The sequence below is a fragment of the Pseudorasbora parva genome, chromosome 2 (assembly GCF_024679245.1).
Source record: "Pseudorasbora parva isolate DD20220531a chromosome 2, ASM2467924v1, whole genome shotgun sequence".
Taxonomy (NCBI): domain Eukaryota; kingdom Metazoa; phylum Chordata; class Actinopteri; order Cypriniformes; family Gobionidae; genus Pseudorasbora; species Pseudorasbora parva.
Window position 1 is genome coordinate 7,156,376 of NC_090173.1, and position 17,801 is coordinate 7,174,176.

Genomic DNA, 17,801 nt, shown 5'->3' on the forward strand with positions numbered 1-17,801 from the left:
AGCATAATGAGGGTCCTTACATGCAAACCGAAGCATTGAGAACTTTGTAAGAGTACAAACAGTTTAATAAGAAGATACTTTATAAACACAGTGCATTACGCATTCACGGACAGGCGCCATCTTGGAAAACAGTCTCGACTAGTCGAGCCACGATATAATATTAAATTAAACAATTTACCTTTTATTGGAACATAAATTAACAAAAAAAAAAACTCTTTTAAAAATAAATTATTTTCTTCAACCCTAACTACTTGTGAAAAAAAAAATCTACAATGGAAAATTTTCTTCAATTTGGTATACTCCTGATTTTTAACAGAAAACCTCTTTATTTCTAAGTAAGGGATAATGTACAGCCGGTTGTTATCGCAGAATAAACCCCGACAGAGTGATCAGGACCCCGACGCGAAGCAGACAGACACAAGATGGCGCCAGCGTTAAGCACAGAAGTAGTACCGGTCAAGATAACCCGTAGTACCTGGATGAGCGGTTGTTATCTGGAAATAATGTACCGCTGGAATGCGCGATTGACCAATCAGAATCAAGTATTTCACAGAGCCGTGTAATAAATGGAGTTAACAAATAACTCATCTTTATCATCTCTTTTTGGATAATAGATTTATTTCATTTAAAGATTTTATATCTAAATATGCGATGCCTAAATGAGAATCTATTCATTATTTACATATAAAGGAGCTAATAAAAAATAAGGTAAATATTCAGTATAATTCACTTTATTCTTCTGTTTTTGTTACTCATATAAAAATGCTTTCACCCTCTAAAATTTTTGTATCTAAATTATATAAATTGCCACTATTTACATTTTCACAAATGAAAATAAGCTCATTATTTACTCCCCCATAAAGTCATCCTAGGTGTATATGACATCCTTCTTTCAGACAAACACAATCAGGGGCCATATTCACAAAACATCTTAAGGCTAAAAGTAGCTCCTAACTTGCCGATTTAGGAGAAACTCTTAAAAATAATCGGTGTGTCAGTCCTAATTTTAGGACTCCTAAATTTTTGCTCTAAGAGTATTTCACAAAGCATTTTAGCACTAAAACTATCTCCTAAATCAGACTCTATAAGACATTGAGGCAATAGTGATAATTAATGTATCTTTAATAAAAAATAATAATGTCAGATTACCTGTGGTAGTATACGAGTTTACACTTACAAATGATTGAATAAAGTAAAACAATATAAGCGTTTTTGATGTTCTTCTCCGAAGCGATCGAGGGCTCGAGCTCAGATTTGAGCCCAAACCCAGAGTTCTGCCCCGTATCGCAGACCGAGAGTGAGGATTGGGTGGCAGAGGGATGCAGGAAACTGAGGAGGAACTAACGTTAGGTGTTTCGGCTCTCGGCTGTGTGTATATGTCCTCTCACACTGATTAGAAAGACCATGAACATGCTTCTCACAAAATGTGTTTATAAAATATAAATCTCTCGAGATGCAGACATGTGGAGGCTGACAATTAGCTGAACATATACTAGTTTAATTAGAGACACTTAGCCTACTTTTAAAAAATTGTATTTGAATATATTTCTATATTTTCACGAGTTAATTTACCCATATACTCTTTAGCTGATAAGGTTTAAGCGTATTTGTCTTGCTGTCTGCGGTGGAAGGGCTCGAGGAAGTCGCTTCTACTCAATCTTAGATTTACCCACCAGGGACAGTAGTGCTAGGAAGAAGAGAAAGGTAAACATTAATGTAAGTAGGTGGAGTTTTGGAGGTGGAGGGAGTAAAACGACTGATGCCTGAATGAGGTAGGAACTGCTTTTATGCTTAGCGGTTGATTGAAAGATTAGATGGGTTCACGCCTCCCGAAATTATGTTGTGAACTTCACTAAATCACTGAAACTTCACTGACAGGGACCCCTTCCCCTATCAGCCAATCACTGACAGAGACCCCTTCCCCTATCAGCCAATCACTGACAGAGACCCCTTCCCCTATCAGTCAATCACTGACAGAGACCCCTTCCCCTATCAGCCAATCACTGACAGAGACCCCTTCCCCTATTAGTCAATCACTGACAGAGACCCCTTCCCCTATCAGTCAATCACTAACAGAGACACCTTCCCCTATAAGTCAATCACTGACAGAGACCCCTTCCCCTATCAGTCAATCACTGACAGAGACCCCTTCCCCTATCAGTCAAACACTGGCAGAGACCCCTTCCCCTATCAGTCAATCACTGACAGAGACCCCTTCCCCTATCAGTCAATCACTGACAGAGACCCCTTCCCCTATCAGTCAATCACTGGTAGAGACCCCTTCCCCTATCAGTCAATCACTGACAGAGACCCCTTCCCCTATCAGTCAATCACTGACAGAGACACCTTCCCCTATCAGTCAATCACTGACAGAGACCCCTTCCCCTATCAGTCAATCACTGACAGAGACCCCTTCCCCTATCAGTCAATCACTGACAGAGACACCTTCCCCTATCAGTCAATCACTGACAGAGACCCCTTCCCCTATCAGTCAATCACTGACAGAGACCCCTTCCCCTATCAGTCAATCACTGACAGAGACCCCTTCCCCTATCAGTCAATCACTGACAGAGACCCCTTCCCCTATCAGTCAATCACTGACAGAGACCCCTTCCCCTATCAGCCAATCACTGACTGAGACCCCTTCCCCTATCAGTCAATCACTAACAGAGACACCTTCCCCTATCAGTCAATCACTGACAGAGACCCCTTCCCCTATCAGTCAATCACTGACAGAGACCCCTTCCCCTATCAGCCAATCACTGACTGAGACCCCTTCCCCTATCAGCCAATCACTGACTGAGACCCCTTCCCCTATCAGTCAATCACTGGCAGAGACCCCTTCCCCTATCAGTCAATCACTGACAGAGACCCCTTCCCCTATCAGTCAATCACTGACAGAGACCCCTTCCCCTATCAGTCAATCACTGACAGAGACCCCTTCCCCTATCAGCCAATCACTGACAGAGACCCCTTCCCCTATCAGCCAATCACTGACAGAGACCCCTTCCCCCATCAGTCAATCACTGACAGAGACCCCTTCCCCTATCAGTCAATCACTGACAGAGACCCCTTCCCCTATCAGTCAATCACTGACAGAGACCCCTTCCCCTATCAGTCAATCACTGACAGAGACCCCTTCCCCTATCAGCCAATCACTGACAGAGACCCCTTCCCCCATCAGTCAATCACTGACAGAGACCCCTTCCCCTATCAGTCAATCACTGACAGAGACCCCTTCCCCTATCAGTCAATCACTGACAGAGACCCCTTCCCCTATCAGTCAATCACTGACAGAGACCCCTTCCCCTATCAGTCAATCACTGACAGAGACCCCTTCCCCCATCAGTCAATCACTGACAGAGACCCCTTCCCCTATCAGCCAATCACTGACAGAGACCCCTTCCCCCATCAGTCAATCACTGACAGAGACCCCTTCCCCTATCAGTCAATCACTGACAGAGACCCCTTCCCCTATCAGTCAATCACTGACAGAGACCCCTTCCCCTATCAGTCAATCACTGACAGAGACCCCTTCCCCTATCAGTCAATCACTGACAGAGACCCCTTCCCCTATCAGTCAATCACTGACAGAGACCCCTTCCCCTATCAGTCAATCACTGACAGAGACCCCTTCCCCTATCAGTCAATCACTGACAGAGACCCCTTCCCCTATCAGTCAATCACTGACAGAGACCCCTTCCCCCATCAGTCAATCACTGACAGAGACCCCTTCCCCTATCAGTCAATCACTGACAGAGACCCCTTCCCCCATCAGTCAATCACTGACAGAGACCCCTTCCCCTATCAGTCAATCACTGACAGACCCCTTCCCCTATCAGTCAATCACTGACAGAGACCCCTTCCCCTATCAGTCAATCACTGACAGAGACCCCTTCCCCTATCAGTCAATCACTGACAGAGACCCCTTCCCCTATCAGCCAATCACTGACAGAGACCCCTTCCCCCATCAGTCAATCACTGACAGAGACCCCTTCCCCTATCAGTCAATCACTGACAGAGACCCCTTCCCCTATCAGTCAATCACTGACAGAGACCCCTTCCCCCATCAGTCAATCACTGACAGAGACCCCTTCCCCTATCAGTCAATCACTGACAGAGACCCCTTCCCCTATCAGTCAATCACTGACAGAGACCCCTTCCCCTATCAGTCAATCACTGACAGAGACCCCTTCCCCTATCAGTCAATCACTGGCAGAGACCCCTTCCCCTATCAGTCAATCACTGACAGAGACCCCTTCCCCTATCAGTCAATCACTGACAGAGACCCCTTCCCCTATCAGTCAATCACTGACAGAGACCCCTTCCCCTATCAGCCAATTACTGACAGAGACCCCTTCCCCTATCAGCCAATCACTGACAGAGACCCCTTCCCCCATCAGTCAATCACTGACAGAGACCCCTTCCCCTATCAGTCAATCACTGACAGAGACCCCTTCCCCCATCAGTCAATCACTGACAGAGACCCCTTCCCCTATCAGTCAATCACTGACAGAGACCCCTTCCCCTATCAGCCAATCACTGACTGAGACCCCTTCCCCTATCAGCCAATCACTGACTGAGACCCCTTCCCCTATCAGCCAATCACTGACAGAGACCCCTTCCCCTATCAGCCAATCACTGTGGTCATAGTTAGCAAGCGTGATGACATCATCCATAGCAATGAGGTCAACCCTGCCCTTACTCTTAGCTTAAAGGGATCCCCTGGTGTTGAGACTTGTATGGCTTAATATAACATAAACAATGCCTCTTACTGAAATATGTAGTAGAAAACCCATGAAAGATCTACGTTATTTAAAAAATCGATTTTATATTTGGACTATGGGCGGCGCCATTTTGTTTGCGTTAGGTTGATGACGTAGAATGGTTGCACTCGGCAATCAGCTGGCGTTACCTGTAGCTATTTTTACCATAACGTAACTTGAAAATTGTTTCAGAGTTAAACAAAGCCAAAGAATTATTTTGTAATTGTACTTAAAACACACTCAAACATACATGTGCACACAAACTCTCTCTCTTTCTCTCACAGAGTCACACACACCCCAAAAGATCGGCGTGAACACACACACACGCACTGCATGCGCGCATACATCACCCTCATTCACTATTCCCTGTGTTAATATCATAGATAGACTGTTGATATGCAGTAGATTAACTGTAATGCCTAGTGTGACCAGAAGAGGGAACTATCTAGGTAGGACCATGGGATAGGGGGCATGAGGAAAAGAGGCAGGATATTTTGGTTATGATGGTTCGTGCATTAAAGTTTGAGCACAAGCTCAGTGTATTATTTGTGAATAGATTTTTAGAGAAAACTCTTAACTAAGAACTTTTACAATTTTAAGATAAAATGTTTATGAATACGCCCCCAGAGTTATATTAATAAAGTCCTGGCTCTTCCAAGCTTAATATGTCGTGAGTCTGGTCCTTTTGCTGATATTCCTTTTCCTCTTGCCCCCTCTGCTGGTCACTACTCTACTCTTTCCCTTTTTCCTTCCTCAGCTGTGGCTCATTAGCTGGTTATCGCTGATCTCCTTCACCCGTTCCCTCCTCTTTCCATTTACTATTTAATGCTCCCCGTTTTCTTGCCAGTTGTCGGATTATTTTGCCTATATATGTCGCTGGTGGCTTTCTACGGTCCCTACTGTTTTGTATCGTGTCTCTGTTCTCCAAACATCTGGGTCAGGGCAGCTAACCCTTATCACACGTTTGTGTGAGAAAAATATCCATATTTAAAACTTTATGAAGTAAATTGTATAGCTTCCAGCAAATCACCTACCGTATTCAACTTACGGGAAAAAGTCTAACGCCCACGCCTCTCGCAGTTTAAAATACTTACACTACATCTAAAGATTGTAACTGGTGTGCAATTATGTTAGACGTGGGATATTTTGAACTGCAAGAGGTGCTATACTTTTTCCCATAAATTGAATACAGAAGGTGATTCGGAGCTTGGAAGAGCCAGGACATTTAACTCAGAATGTGTTGATCTGAAAGAATGTCATATATACCTAAGAGTAAATCATGGGTGAATCTTCATTTTTGTCTGCTCACGAGTGAAATATGCACCTAGTTGCGATGATAAACCATGGTGTAAACTATTATAGAGAGATAGTCCATCAAATGCATTAGCTATCGATATCAAGAGGACTTAGCATTTCCAATTTATGTATAAAAAATATTATTAGGGTAGGCCTCTTTTTATTATTAAATTGATATTACATTCAGTTTGCCCACGCGACAATTGCATAACACATCAATAACCAAAAACACTGCATAATAAAATAATAGATATTAGCTTAATCCTCCTTATTTAAAAACATTTAGCCAGATTAAACAAGGAATTATAGGCCTATAATTAAAATGATTATCAGTCTACAGGTCCTTCTCAAAAAATTAGCATATTTCCATAATGAAATGATAAAAATTAGGTATACATTTTTAGGTTAATAGTTAATTAGGTTAATAATTTTTAGGTTATAATTAATTAGGTTAATAGCTCCTAAATATCCTTTTCATGATATGCTAATTTTTTGAGCTAGGAATTTTGGGTTTTCATGAGCTGTGTGCCAAAATCATCAGTATTAAAACAATAAAAGCCCTGAAATATTTCAGTTGGTGGGCAATGAATCTAAAATACATGAACGTTTAATTTGTATCATTACATTATGGAAAATAATTAACTTCATCACGATATGCTAATTTTTTGAGAAGGACCTGTATATGTCAGAACATTGCAATAATATCAGCCTCAATGAAAAGTAAGAGCAGCTTTATTTCAAAATTGATTTAAAACATATTACAAAATCAATATTGCGATGTGACATTTTGTGTCAAATGATGGACAACGGTTCACATTTCCTCTGATAATAAAATTAAGTAAATATTAAATAAAAGTAAATAAATAAATAGCTAAAGTGTGAAAATAAAAACAAGTAATGATCAAGTAGCTAAATTAATAAATAAAAAAAGCCCCTGGATATAGCCTAGGCTACACACAGGGGTTTGCAAGACTTAGATTATGGATTTTACAACATGAACTGGAGGCATGCAACAGTTTCCTAAATTGCTATATTTTGTTAGCTGCCTACAGAACTTAAAGATCTCCCACTTTTCGTTTTCTTTCGTGCTGCATTAAAGATGAAATGGTTGAACTTCTGCTTTGGATCAGTGAGGGGAAATCTGGCAGTCAGTTCGTAGCTCTGCTTCAGCTGTGCGATAACCTCACGAGGGCCGACCAGAATTTCTGACATACTGACCATCTGATTGCTGATCAGGAGAGGTTTGTCGTCTCTCATTTCCCTCTGTACACTGCACGACAGGCTTGTGCACAATTCAGAATTGAATTGAGAATCACTACTAAATTCCAATTAAGTTCCTGAATTTGAATTAATGTCAAAAGCAGGATATAGAATTACAATTCGAATTTGAATTAAAGGAAGCAGAAATGAAATTCAAGAAAAATTCAAAGAAATTCATACACACGTCCATCTTGCCATTGCAGCTTCCTCTGCAGCTGTTGAGAGAATTGTTAGTGTTGCGGGAAAGATCTTCAGACCAGAACGCTGCAGACTCAATGATAAAACATTTGAGGAGTGATTGAGAAACGGATGCATTAGTGTTGCTCAGAGTTTTGCATTGGAATTGATGATGACTGCATTTACGACTTTGTGTTATTTTATTACTTGGAAATGAAAATAACATTGGAACAAAACTAATTAAACAACATTGAGGGGTTAATTTATTTAAATTGATCATTATCTATATTTTAGAACAAAATGTATGTAGGGTTGAGGAGTGACACTGTAAAAAAATGTATCATGGGTCTTGTAATCTTCACAAAAAAACAAAAAAAAGCTTATAATTGAAAAATATATTTTCTGAAGAAAATTCAGTGTTGTATAGAAATAAAACCAAGATTAAAAAAATATTTTCTCTAATTTATATATATTTTTTCAAAGTCAACTTAAATTAAAAAAGCACATTCCACTAATAATATTTAATTCATCATAAAAACTACTGAAATTTTATGTGTAATATTGTTACCATATTTTTTTAAAGTAGATACTGTGTAATATTGTTACAGTGTAGATTAAATTGTGTTATTAAATTACAACATTAATGTAATTGTTGTATTACTGAGGTAAAATGTGTAATTCAATTAGTTACTAATCATATTAAAAGGAAATTGCTTTGCATTGATAAAGTAATCCAAACCACATTTATTATGGGTCACTTGTAACTTGTAATTACATTTCCAAAGTAACCTTCCTAACACATTCACAACACATTCTTTCTGGTGTGTGACGGTGGAATTTCTTTGAATTGTCATGAATTTAATTCTACTTCCTGTCATTCCAATTCAAATTCAACTTCCTGTGGGGCGGAGTCAATTTGCTTCAAATTCCAATTCATGAATTGAATGGAGGCCCATTCTGAAATTCTGAATTTTGCACAAGCCTGCTGCAAGAATACCTCACGACAAACGATGCAGGCTAAAGCTAAAAATCGTCACCCAAAAAAAGAGTCTCACGAGTCAGAATTTGGTTTGAAATCAGATGAAAATCTTTGAGGTTCAGACTTTTAAAGTGCATGCTTTACTTAGAAACATCTAAAGTAAATAAGGCAATAGATATCATGGAGACCCCCTATCTAAATAATATAAGAAACGTGGTACCCACCCAAACACAGGGCCTTCAACACTTGGTATACAATACACAGTGACAGAAACATTCGATAGTAAATGTGTCATTTTGAGTAGAAAATTAACTCCAAATGTCACAAAATGGCAAGTTACTTAACTTAACCACAATAGCAATACAGCTGGAAATCTCCTGGAATAAATCTACCTTATATGCATGCCCCAGTGCATGATGGGAACACCAGAATCAGACATTTTTTGGAGGTTTTACTTAATTTTATAACGTTGATTTTTATGCTTTAATTTCTACAAGTTTGAATTGAGCACTAATTAAGAAATTAACTTTGTTTTTCAATTCTTGCCTGAACTAACCTTTTCATGTAGAAATTACATTGTTTTTATCAGTGCTGTGCATAATGATGAATAACAATGTTTGTTTCATCTAAATTGATTTGTTTTGAATAAACTAAAATAAGTTGTGTGAAAAAAAAAAAAACAATTAAAGCCTAATTAATTATGTTTTGAGTATCTTTACACCAAGGTGGAAAATTACTTATTACTTAATTAGGCAAAGATTATATCAAATGTATTAAGTCATTTTCCCTAGCTGGAGAATAGTAATATCAACTGACAGTTATGCTTCAGTAAAACCTTGTTTTTTCAGGTAGGTTGAACTCAGTTATAGTCAGTTATCTTAAATCCATTATTTCATTTTAACAAATCCAGTTATTGCCGATGTTAACAATCTGAATCAAACAAATCTTTATATTAGCTATACATTGTCAGTATTAGGTGAGCATATTATAGCAGTGCATGCCATAATAGAGTCTAATATAACGGACCTCATTATAAAATTTTGTTATCATTTCACAATGCATGCGATTCAGAGAATACATGTGCGCACAGATCTTAATGATCTTAAACTTGTGTGCAGCTGAATTGTTTCAGATCGCCACCTTGTAAACAACATGTAAGTAATTACATTATCATTCAATGTGTGATGTGTTATTAACTAGAGAACAAAACGTATGTGCAGTTTTTATTTATTTTTATAATTCAGTTATGTGATAAAAACACTGCTGGATAAAGGGTAAGGTTGTTTGAATTAGGTAGTGATGTCTTCTTTTGTGGCAATGCAAAAACAACATATTATACAATTTGGAAAATTTATTTTCAATCCAATTGAAAGAGTGAGCTGAAAGATTGTCTGCTGAGATGGTGACTACTGTGCCATAGAATCTTCTGCTTTCCCCATTACATAATTTCCTCTGTCTCAAGACATGTCACTTGTTCAATCAAAGGCTGAAACAGTTTGTTATAGTTGGTAAGATCTTCTTGTACAGGATTTGTACAGGTGCAATGTATTCAAGTTCATCTTCACAATAGCGCTTAAGCATCCATTCACTACTGATCTGTCGAAGGCATTCATCGAAACATATTTTGTTGAGCATTTTTGTTTGAACATGAGTTGAGAACTCCTGAAAGATAACTCACAGGTTATCCACAATACAGAACTGAACTGTAGCAGCAATACAATGCTTCTCTCTCAATTTCAAAATGAAGAGACAAAGATTGCACTTGTGGTTTGGCATGCAAATCTTCTGTTCTAAACTCTCTACAGTTTGTAATGTCCTCCACATTAGTGTTAGGCAACTCCTCTTCAGGACCATGAAAGTCCTCCATACAGTGCCTTGCGAAAATATCCGGCCTCCTTGAACTTTGCGACCTTTTGCCACATTTCAGGCTTCAAACATAATGATATGAAACTGTAATTTTTTGTGAAGAATCAACAACAAGTGGGACACAATCATGAAGTGGAATGAAATTTATTGGATATTTAAAACTTTTTTAACAAATCAAAAACTGAAAAATTGGGCATGCAAAATGATTCGGCCCTCTTAAGTTAATACTTTGTAGCACCACCTTTGACTGCGATTACAGCTGTAAGTTAGCCTGACAAGCCAGACCCACATCAAGATGTTTGGTCTGGAAACTCACCATAGACAGGGCTATATCCGAGGGGCGGGATAAACGGTTGTCTTTCAAACTCCCTCTGCACCCGATAGGATAGCGGTGCAGTCATTTGGGGTATGTCTCTATCAGTTTTGCACATCGAGAGACTGAAATGTTTGCCCATTCCTCCTGCAGAACAGCTCGTGCTCAGTGAGGTTGGATGGAGAGCGTTTATGAACAGCAGTTTTCAGTTCTTTCCACAGATTCTCGATTGGATTCAGGTCTGGACTTTGACTTGGCCGTTCTAACACCTGGATATGTTTATTTTTGAACCATTCCATTGTAGATTTTGCTTTATGTTTTGGATCATTGTCTTGTTGGAAGACAAATCTCCGTCCCAGTCTCCGGTCTTTTGCAGGTTCATCAGGTTTTCTTCCAGAATGGTCCTGTATTTGGCTCCATCCATCTTCCCATCAATTTTAACCATCTTCCCTGTCCCTGCTGAAGAAAAGCAGGCCCAAACCATGATGCTGCCGCCACCATGTTTGACAGTGGGGATGGTGTGTGTTCAGGGTGATGAGCCGTGTTGCTTTTACGCCAAACATACCATCACATACTTGGGTAAAGAAGTCGGTAGTGGTCATGTTCGCCCACTGAACTCAAAAATTCAGGCTATCCTCGACTTTCCAGTCCCTCAAACGAGAAGAGAGCTCCGTCGTTTTTTGGGAATGACCGGTTACTATCGATGTTTTTGTAAAAATTTCTCTGACGTTGCTAGCCCTCTCACTGGGTTACTGCGAAAAACAGCCTCATTCAGGTGGACTTCTGTTTGTCAATCTGCTTTTGATGCTCTGAAAACTCTGCTCTGTAGTACACCTGTCCTCGTTGCACCCAATTTTGAAAAGCCATTTCTGTTAGAAGTTGATGCTAGTGGTACTGGTGTTGGTGCTGTCTTATTGCAGACTGGTACGGATGGTTTGAATCATCCCATCAGCTTCTTTTCAAAAAAATTCTTGAAGCATCAAATTCACTACAGCACCATAGAGAAAGAGGCCCTAGCCTTGATTCTTGCCTTACAGCACTTTGAAGTGTATATCGGTTCTAGTGTACAACCTGTGACTATCTTCACTGATCATAACCCCCTTACATTCCTTCAACAAATGTCTAATGCCAATCATCGTTTAATGCGATGGTCTTTGATCTGTCAAAGTTACAATCTGAAAATCTGTCATAAAAGAGGTATTGAAAATGTCATTGCTGACTCACTATCCCGTGTCAATCAGTAAAACATTACGTGTTTTATTTTTATGGAGGGGGGTGTTAAGAACCCAAGGTATCTATCTGTTTTAATCTGTCATTTGTCTGTGTATATACTCTTTCTGTATGTATAGTTGTGTCTGTGTTCCAGGTGGGCGTGGTTTCCACTTACCGGTGGAGAAACACGGATTGGTCCCTCTAAACACCTGACCAGTACTTAAGGACCGCCCCAAACACTCAGCCTTTGCCTTGTGCCTCGTTGACTTTGTGCTATATCGCCCTCGTTCTTCGCTTCCAGTGACTTTCTGATTATACCGTTCGTTTCGTCATCGTTTGTTTGAGAGTGTCATGCCAGAGAGATTGTGAGTGTTTTAGGAGGTTGTGAGTGTTTGTTTATTGTTACCATCTGATTATCCACTCTATTTTTGATCCCTGCCTGCTTGACTACGCTTATTGAACACTGAATCGGATTTGTTTGCCAAGACCCTGTATATACAACTGTAAATACTATTGTATATATTTTTACCACTTTAAAAGGGGGGGGTTAGACACCAATTTATTTATGTTTATCACTTTGTTTATGGTTAAGGGAGATAGGTAAGTTAAGTTGTGTTTTGTTTTCTTTATGTTTTGGTTAGGTAATTTAGGTTCAAAAGAAGATTGTTTTGTTTATTGTTTTGGCCGTGTCTGCCCCTTGTGCTGAAACCCTTATTTTCATTGTAAATAAACTTGCATCATTTTGATATCTCTCTGGTAGTGAGACTCGCTTCCTTTTTGTTACGGCTGACCCCTAGCGGTCGTAACATAACGTTTTGCATTGTTGCCAAAAAGTTACATTTTGGTTTCATCCGATCAGAGCACCTTCTTCCACATGTTTGGTGTGTCTCCCAGGTGGCTTCTGGCAAACTTTAAACAAAATGTCTTTCTTCTTGCCACTCTTCCAGAAAGGCCAGATTTGTGCAGTATACGACTGGTTGTTGTCCTATGGACAGAGTCTCCCACCTCAGCTGTAGATCTCTGCAGTTCCTCCAGAGTAATCATGGGCCTCTTAGCTGAATCTCTGATCAGTCGTCTTCTTGTATGAGCTGAAAGTTCAGAGGGAAAGTAAAGGGGCCGAATCATTTTGCACGCCCAATTTTTCAGTTTTAGATTTGTTAAAAAAGTTTTAAATATCCAATATATTTCGTTCCACTTCATGATTGTGTCCCACTTGTTGTTGATTCTTCACAAAAAATTACAGTTTTATATCACTATGTTTGAAGCCTGAAATGTGGCAAAAGGTCGCAAAGTTCAAGGGGGCCGAATACTTTCGCAAGGCACTGTATATTCCTCTGCATAACAGTGTTCATAAACAGTGTTTGCTGATTTTGCCACAACCGTTCAATCCACATTTGAAATCAAATTTGGGTTCATTTTGATGATACATTTACATTTACATTTAATCATTTAGCAGACGCTTTTATCCAAAGCTACTTACAAAAAAGGGGAGAGCAATAGAAGCAACGAAACAAACAAGGCCAACAACCTGTAAGAGCTGTAAGAAATCTCAATTAGTTAGCACAGTATAAAATTTTTTTTTTTTTTTTTCTTTATAGCCAGCTACAACAAAAACTCACATACGCAAAATACAGAACACCGGATTTAGATAGCTATGATAACAACCCATTAGGACTAAGGCTGTTGCCCCAGCTGTTGTCGTTAATGCAGATTCAGTGGCCCAATGGGTTGGTTTTGTATGGCATTCTAGCTAAACGTGCAGCAATAGCCATCTACAACAAAAACTCACGTACGCAAAATACAGAACACTGGATTTTGGTAGCTATGATAACTATGTAACACACCCGCCTGAAGGCACAAATCCGGATGAGAGACGTAGTTATGATCCAGGAGTGTGCGCTTTTTGGTCGTTGCTGTGGTGATCAGTAAGTGCTATTCTGTATTGGTCAAGTGCAATTGGAAAAGATGTGTCTTAAGATGTTTTTTAAAAATGGCTACAGACTCGGGAGCATGAATTGAGATCGGCAGGTCATTCCACCAGGTGGGAACGGTCCAGGAAAATGTCCGTGAGAGCGATTTCATGCCTCTTTGGGATGGAACCACGAGGCGCCGCTCATTCGCAGAACGCAAGCTTCTGGAGGGTGTGTAAGTCTGAACAAGTGAGTTTAGGTATATTGGTGCAGCGCCAGTGGTTGTTTTGTAGGCGAGAACTAGTGCCTTGAATTTGATGCGAGCAGCCATTGGCAACCAGTGCAGTTTGATGAAGAGAGGCGTAACATGCGTTCTCTTCGGCTCATTAAAGACCACTCTCACCGCTGCATTCTGGATCAGCTGCAAGGGTTTGATAGTGCATGCTGGAAGCCCAGCCAGAAGAGCATTACAATAGTCCAGTCTGGAGAGAACAAGAGCTTGAACCAGGAGTTGTGCAGCCTGTTCTGATAGGAAGGGTCTAATCTTTCTAATGTTGTATAAAGCAAATCTGCAGGACCGGGCTGTTGCAGTAATGTGGTCAGTGAAGTTTAACTGGTCATCAATCACAACTCCAAGGTTCCTGACTGTCCTTGATGGAGTTATGGTTGATGAACCAAGCTGAATGGAGAAATTTTGATGAAGTGCTGGGTTGGTTGAGAAAACAAGTAATTCTGTCTTTGCAAGTTTGAGTTTAAGATGATGCTCTTTCATCCAGTCAGAAATGTCTGTCAGACAGGCAGCGATACGAACACTGACTGTAGGATCATCTGGTTGAAATGAGAAGTAGAGTTGAGTGTCATCAGCATAGAAATGATAGGAGAAGCCATGTTTCTGAATGACAGAGCCTAATGATGACATGTAGATGGAGAAGAGAAGTGGTCCAAGGTCTGAGCCCTGGGGAACCCCAGTAGCTAGATGATGTGATTTAGACACTACACTCTCCATGACACCCTGTAGGACCTACCAGAGAGGTAAGACCTGAACCACTGGAGGGCAGTACCTGAGATCCCCGTCTTCTTAAGTGTTGACAGGAGGATCTGGTGGTTAACTGGGTCAAAAGCAGCAGACAGATCCAGCAGAATGAGCACTGAGGATTTGGAAGCTGCTTTTGCCAGTCTCAGTGCCTCAGTTACCGAGAGCAAGGCAGTCTCAGTCGAATGGCCGCTTTTGAAGCCGGATTGGTTGTTGTCTAGGAGGTTGTCCCGTTCAAGAAACATAGAGAGTTGATTGAACACAACTCGCTCAAGGGTCTTTGCAATGAAAGGCAGAAGGGATACCGGTCGGTAGTTTTCTAAAAGTGCTGGATTCAGAGAGGGTTTCTTAAGCAGTGGGGTTACCCGAGCCTGCTTAAATGCTGTGGGAAAGGTTCCCGTGTGAAGAGAAGTGTTGACAATGTGAGTGAGTGCAGGAGTGATTGAAGAAGAAATAGCCTGAAGGAGGTGAGTGGGAATAGGATCAAGTGGACAGGTAGTAGGGTGATTGGAAAGGATGAGTTTAGAAATATCTGCCTCAGAGACCGGAGAGAAGGATGGAAGCGTGTTCGTGTTAGTTGTTGAGATGTGCATGTCAGTTTGTGATGAGGAGAACTGTTTGCTGATGAGAGATGTTTTGTTTGTGAAAAATGATGCAAAGTCATCAGCTGTAAGAGTTGATGAAGGAGGGGGAGGAGGAGGACAAAGGAGAGAGGAGAATGTTTTAAAGAGTTGGCGAGAGTCAGAGCAATTGTTGATTTTGTTGTGGTAGTATGTTGTTTTAGCAGTGGAGACATTTGTAGAGAAAGAAGAGAGAAGAGACTGATACAAGGTAAGGTCAGTATAGTTTTTAGATTTCCGCCATTTCCTCTCTGCCACCCTGAGTCCAGAGCGATGTTCACGGAGAACATCAGACAGCCAGGGGGCAGATGGGGTGGGGCGGGCTGGTCTGGATGAAAGGGGGCAAAAACTGTCTAAGGAGGATGTTAGAGTGGAGCAAAGAGTGTCGGTAGCACTGTTAGTGTCCAGTGCTGAGAACTGAGCAGGTGGAGGGAGTGAAGATGAAACCATAGTGGATAGGCGAGAGGGAGAGAGTGAGCGTACATTACACTGAAAGGTAATCTGTGTAGGAGTACGTGTTGTATCAGGAGTCAGTATGAGGTTAAGAGTGATGAGAAAGTGGTCTGAGGTGTTTAATGGAGTAACTAAAGTGTTGTCCGTGGAGCAGTTGCGTGTGTAGACGAGGTCTAATTGGTTTCCTGATCTGTGAGTAGCCGTAGTAGATACTAACTTAAGGTCAAATGAAGTCAGTAGAGTGCTGAAGTCTGCAGCTAGGTGTTTATCAAGATGGATGTTGAAGTCACCAAGCAGAATCAGTGGAGTGCCATCCTCAGGGAAGCTAGAAAGTAACACATCCAACTCCTCCACAAAGTTACCGAGGTGACCTGGAGGACGATAGACCACTACCACATGGATTTTAACAGGGTGAGTAATAGTGATTGAGTGCGATTCAAATGAACTGGCCGGTAGAGATGGTAATGAATCAAATTTCCAATCATTTGAGATAAGCAAACCAGTACCCCCACTCCTCCCAATAGGCAATAGTCAGATCAACCTTGAATTGTAGGGGTGAATTCCTGCAACCTGTTTGCTGTCAACCAATTAGTCATTTCTTGGATTGTACACTGAATCACATTTGTGCTCATCCATGTTTCAGTCTGTACACAGAAAACTTTTACAATTTAGAGAACAATGTTACTATTCCATACATTTCCTTAATATGAGGATAAACAATTAATCCTGATCAGAATCTAATATGGATGTTAATGATAATGAGCAGTGGTTCTCAACCTTTAGTTGTTAGGGGTCTGAGCACTAGGGGTCTGGTGCAGGAAGTCTATTATGGGTGTACTGTACTCTTATGAGCTGATATGAGTTGTTGGGAACATCAGATAACCTGTTTATTTTTCTTGAAAAAAAGACTTCAAACAAAACTATTATTTTCAATAAATCATCAACTTCTAAACCTCTGTTAATTCTCAATAAGAGCTTCTGTAGACATCTGACAGAAATAAAGTCAATCTGTTGTCTGGCTATCATCAGACCAAACTCAATCTTTTAAGATTGAACATTGGTCTGGGGAGTCTGCTCTATATTTTATAATGCACAAGAGGTGTGATCAATGGGTATTGATCCATCGCTTCTCTATCGTCATTGTGTTAATCCCGCCAATAGTGACAGGTGGATAAACCAGTCTGTGATTAGTTCCCACAAATGTGTAATAGAAGCAGGATAAATTAATGTACAGATTTCCAGCCTGAGCTGCAGGTTGAAATCAAATCACCGGCAGATCAGGCTGGGCCTGTCTAGTCAATCTAGTCTGTGAAGCTGGTAATGCTGTTTGTGGAGTTGTTTAATCCTCCTCTGATGAGATCTTCAGAGATTTAATGTCTTATTTTATCTTCAGTTGATTTCATCTAAGGCTGTGGCTGAAGTCAGTTGTAGTTCTTGGGTGTTTCCCAATTCTTATTTGTGCATCCTCGTTTCCTTTCCTATCTTCCTTTCCTCGCGCCTTAGCTCCACCCCTTCAGGACGCGAGGGAAAGGCGCGAGGAAAAGACGCGAGGGTGGAGGAATTGGATCAAGTGAAATGATATATTCTCGCTCCCGTTAATGTCACTTCAAAGAGGCGTCAATTAATGATGACACCGCTGGATTTAGTTGGGATTCTTGAACATTAGAGATAACTATTTATATAGTAAGCTTCAGCCTCCACAAAATACCACATTTGTCCATATTTTAATCAATATTACCAGTTATTATTATCAACGAATTCCAGTTATTAACTGCATTTTCATTGTTTAATATTAGTTTCTATTAGTTTCTCTATTTGTTTCTTTAATTTTCTTGTGCTTTGATATAATTCTGCAACCGTCAGGTGTTGTTATTTGACAAACAGTTGTGTCTTGTACATGTAAACATAATACTAAT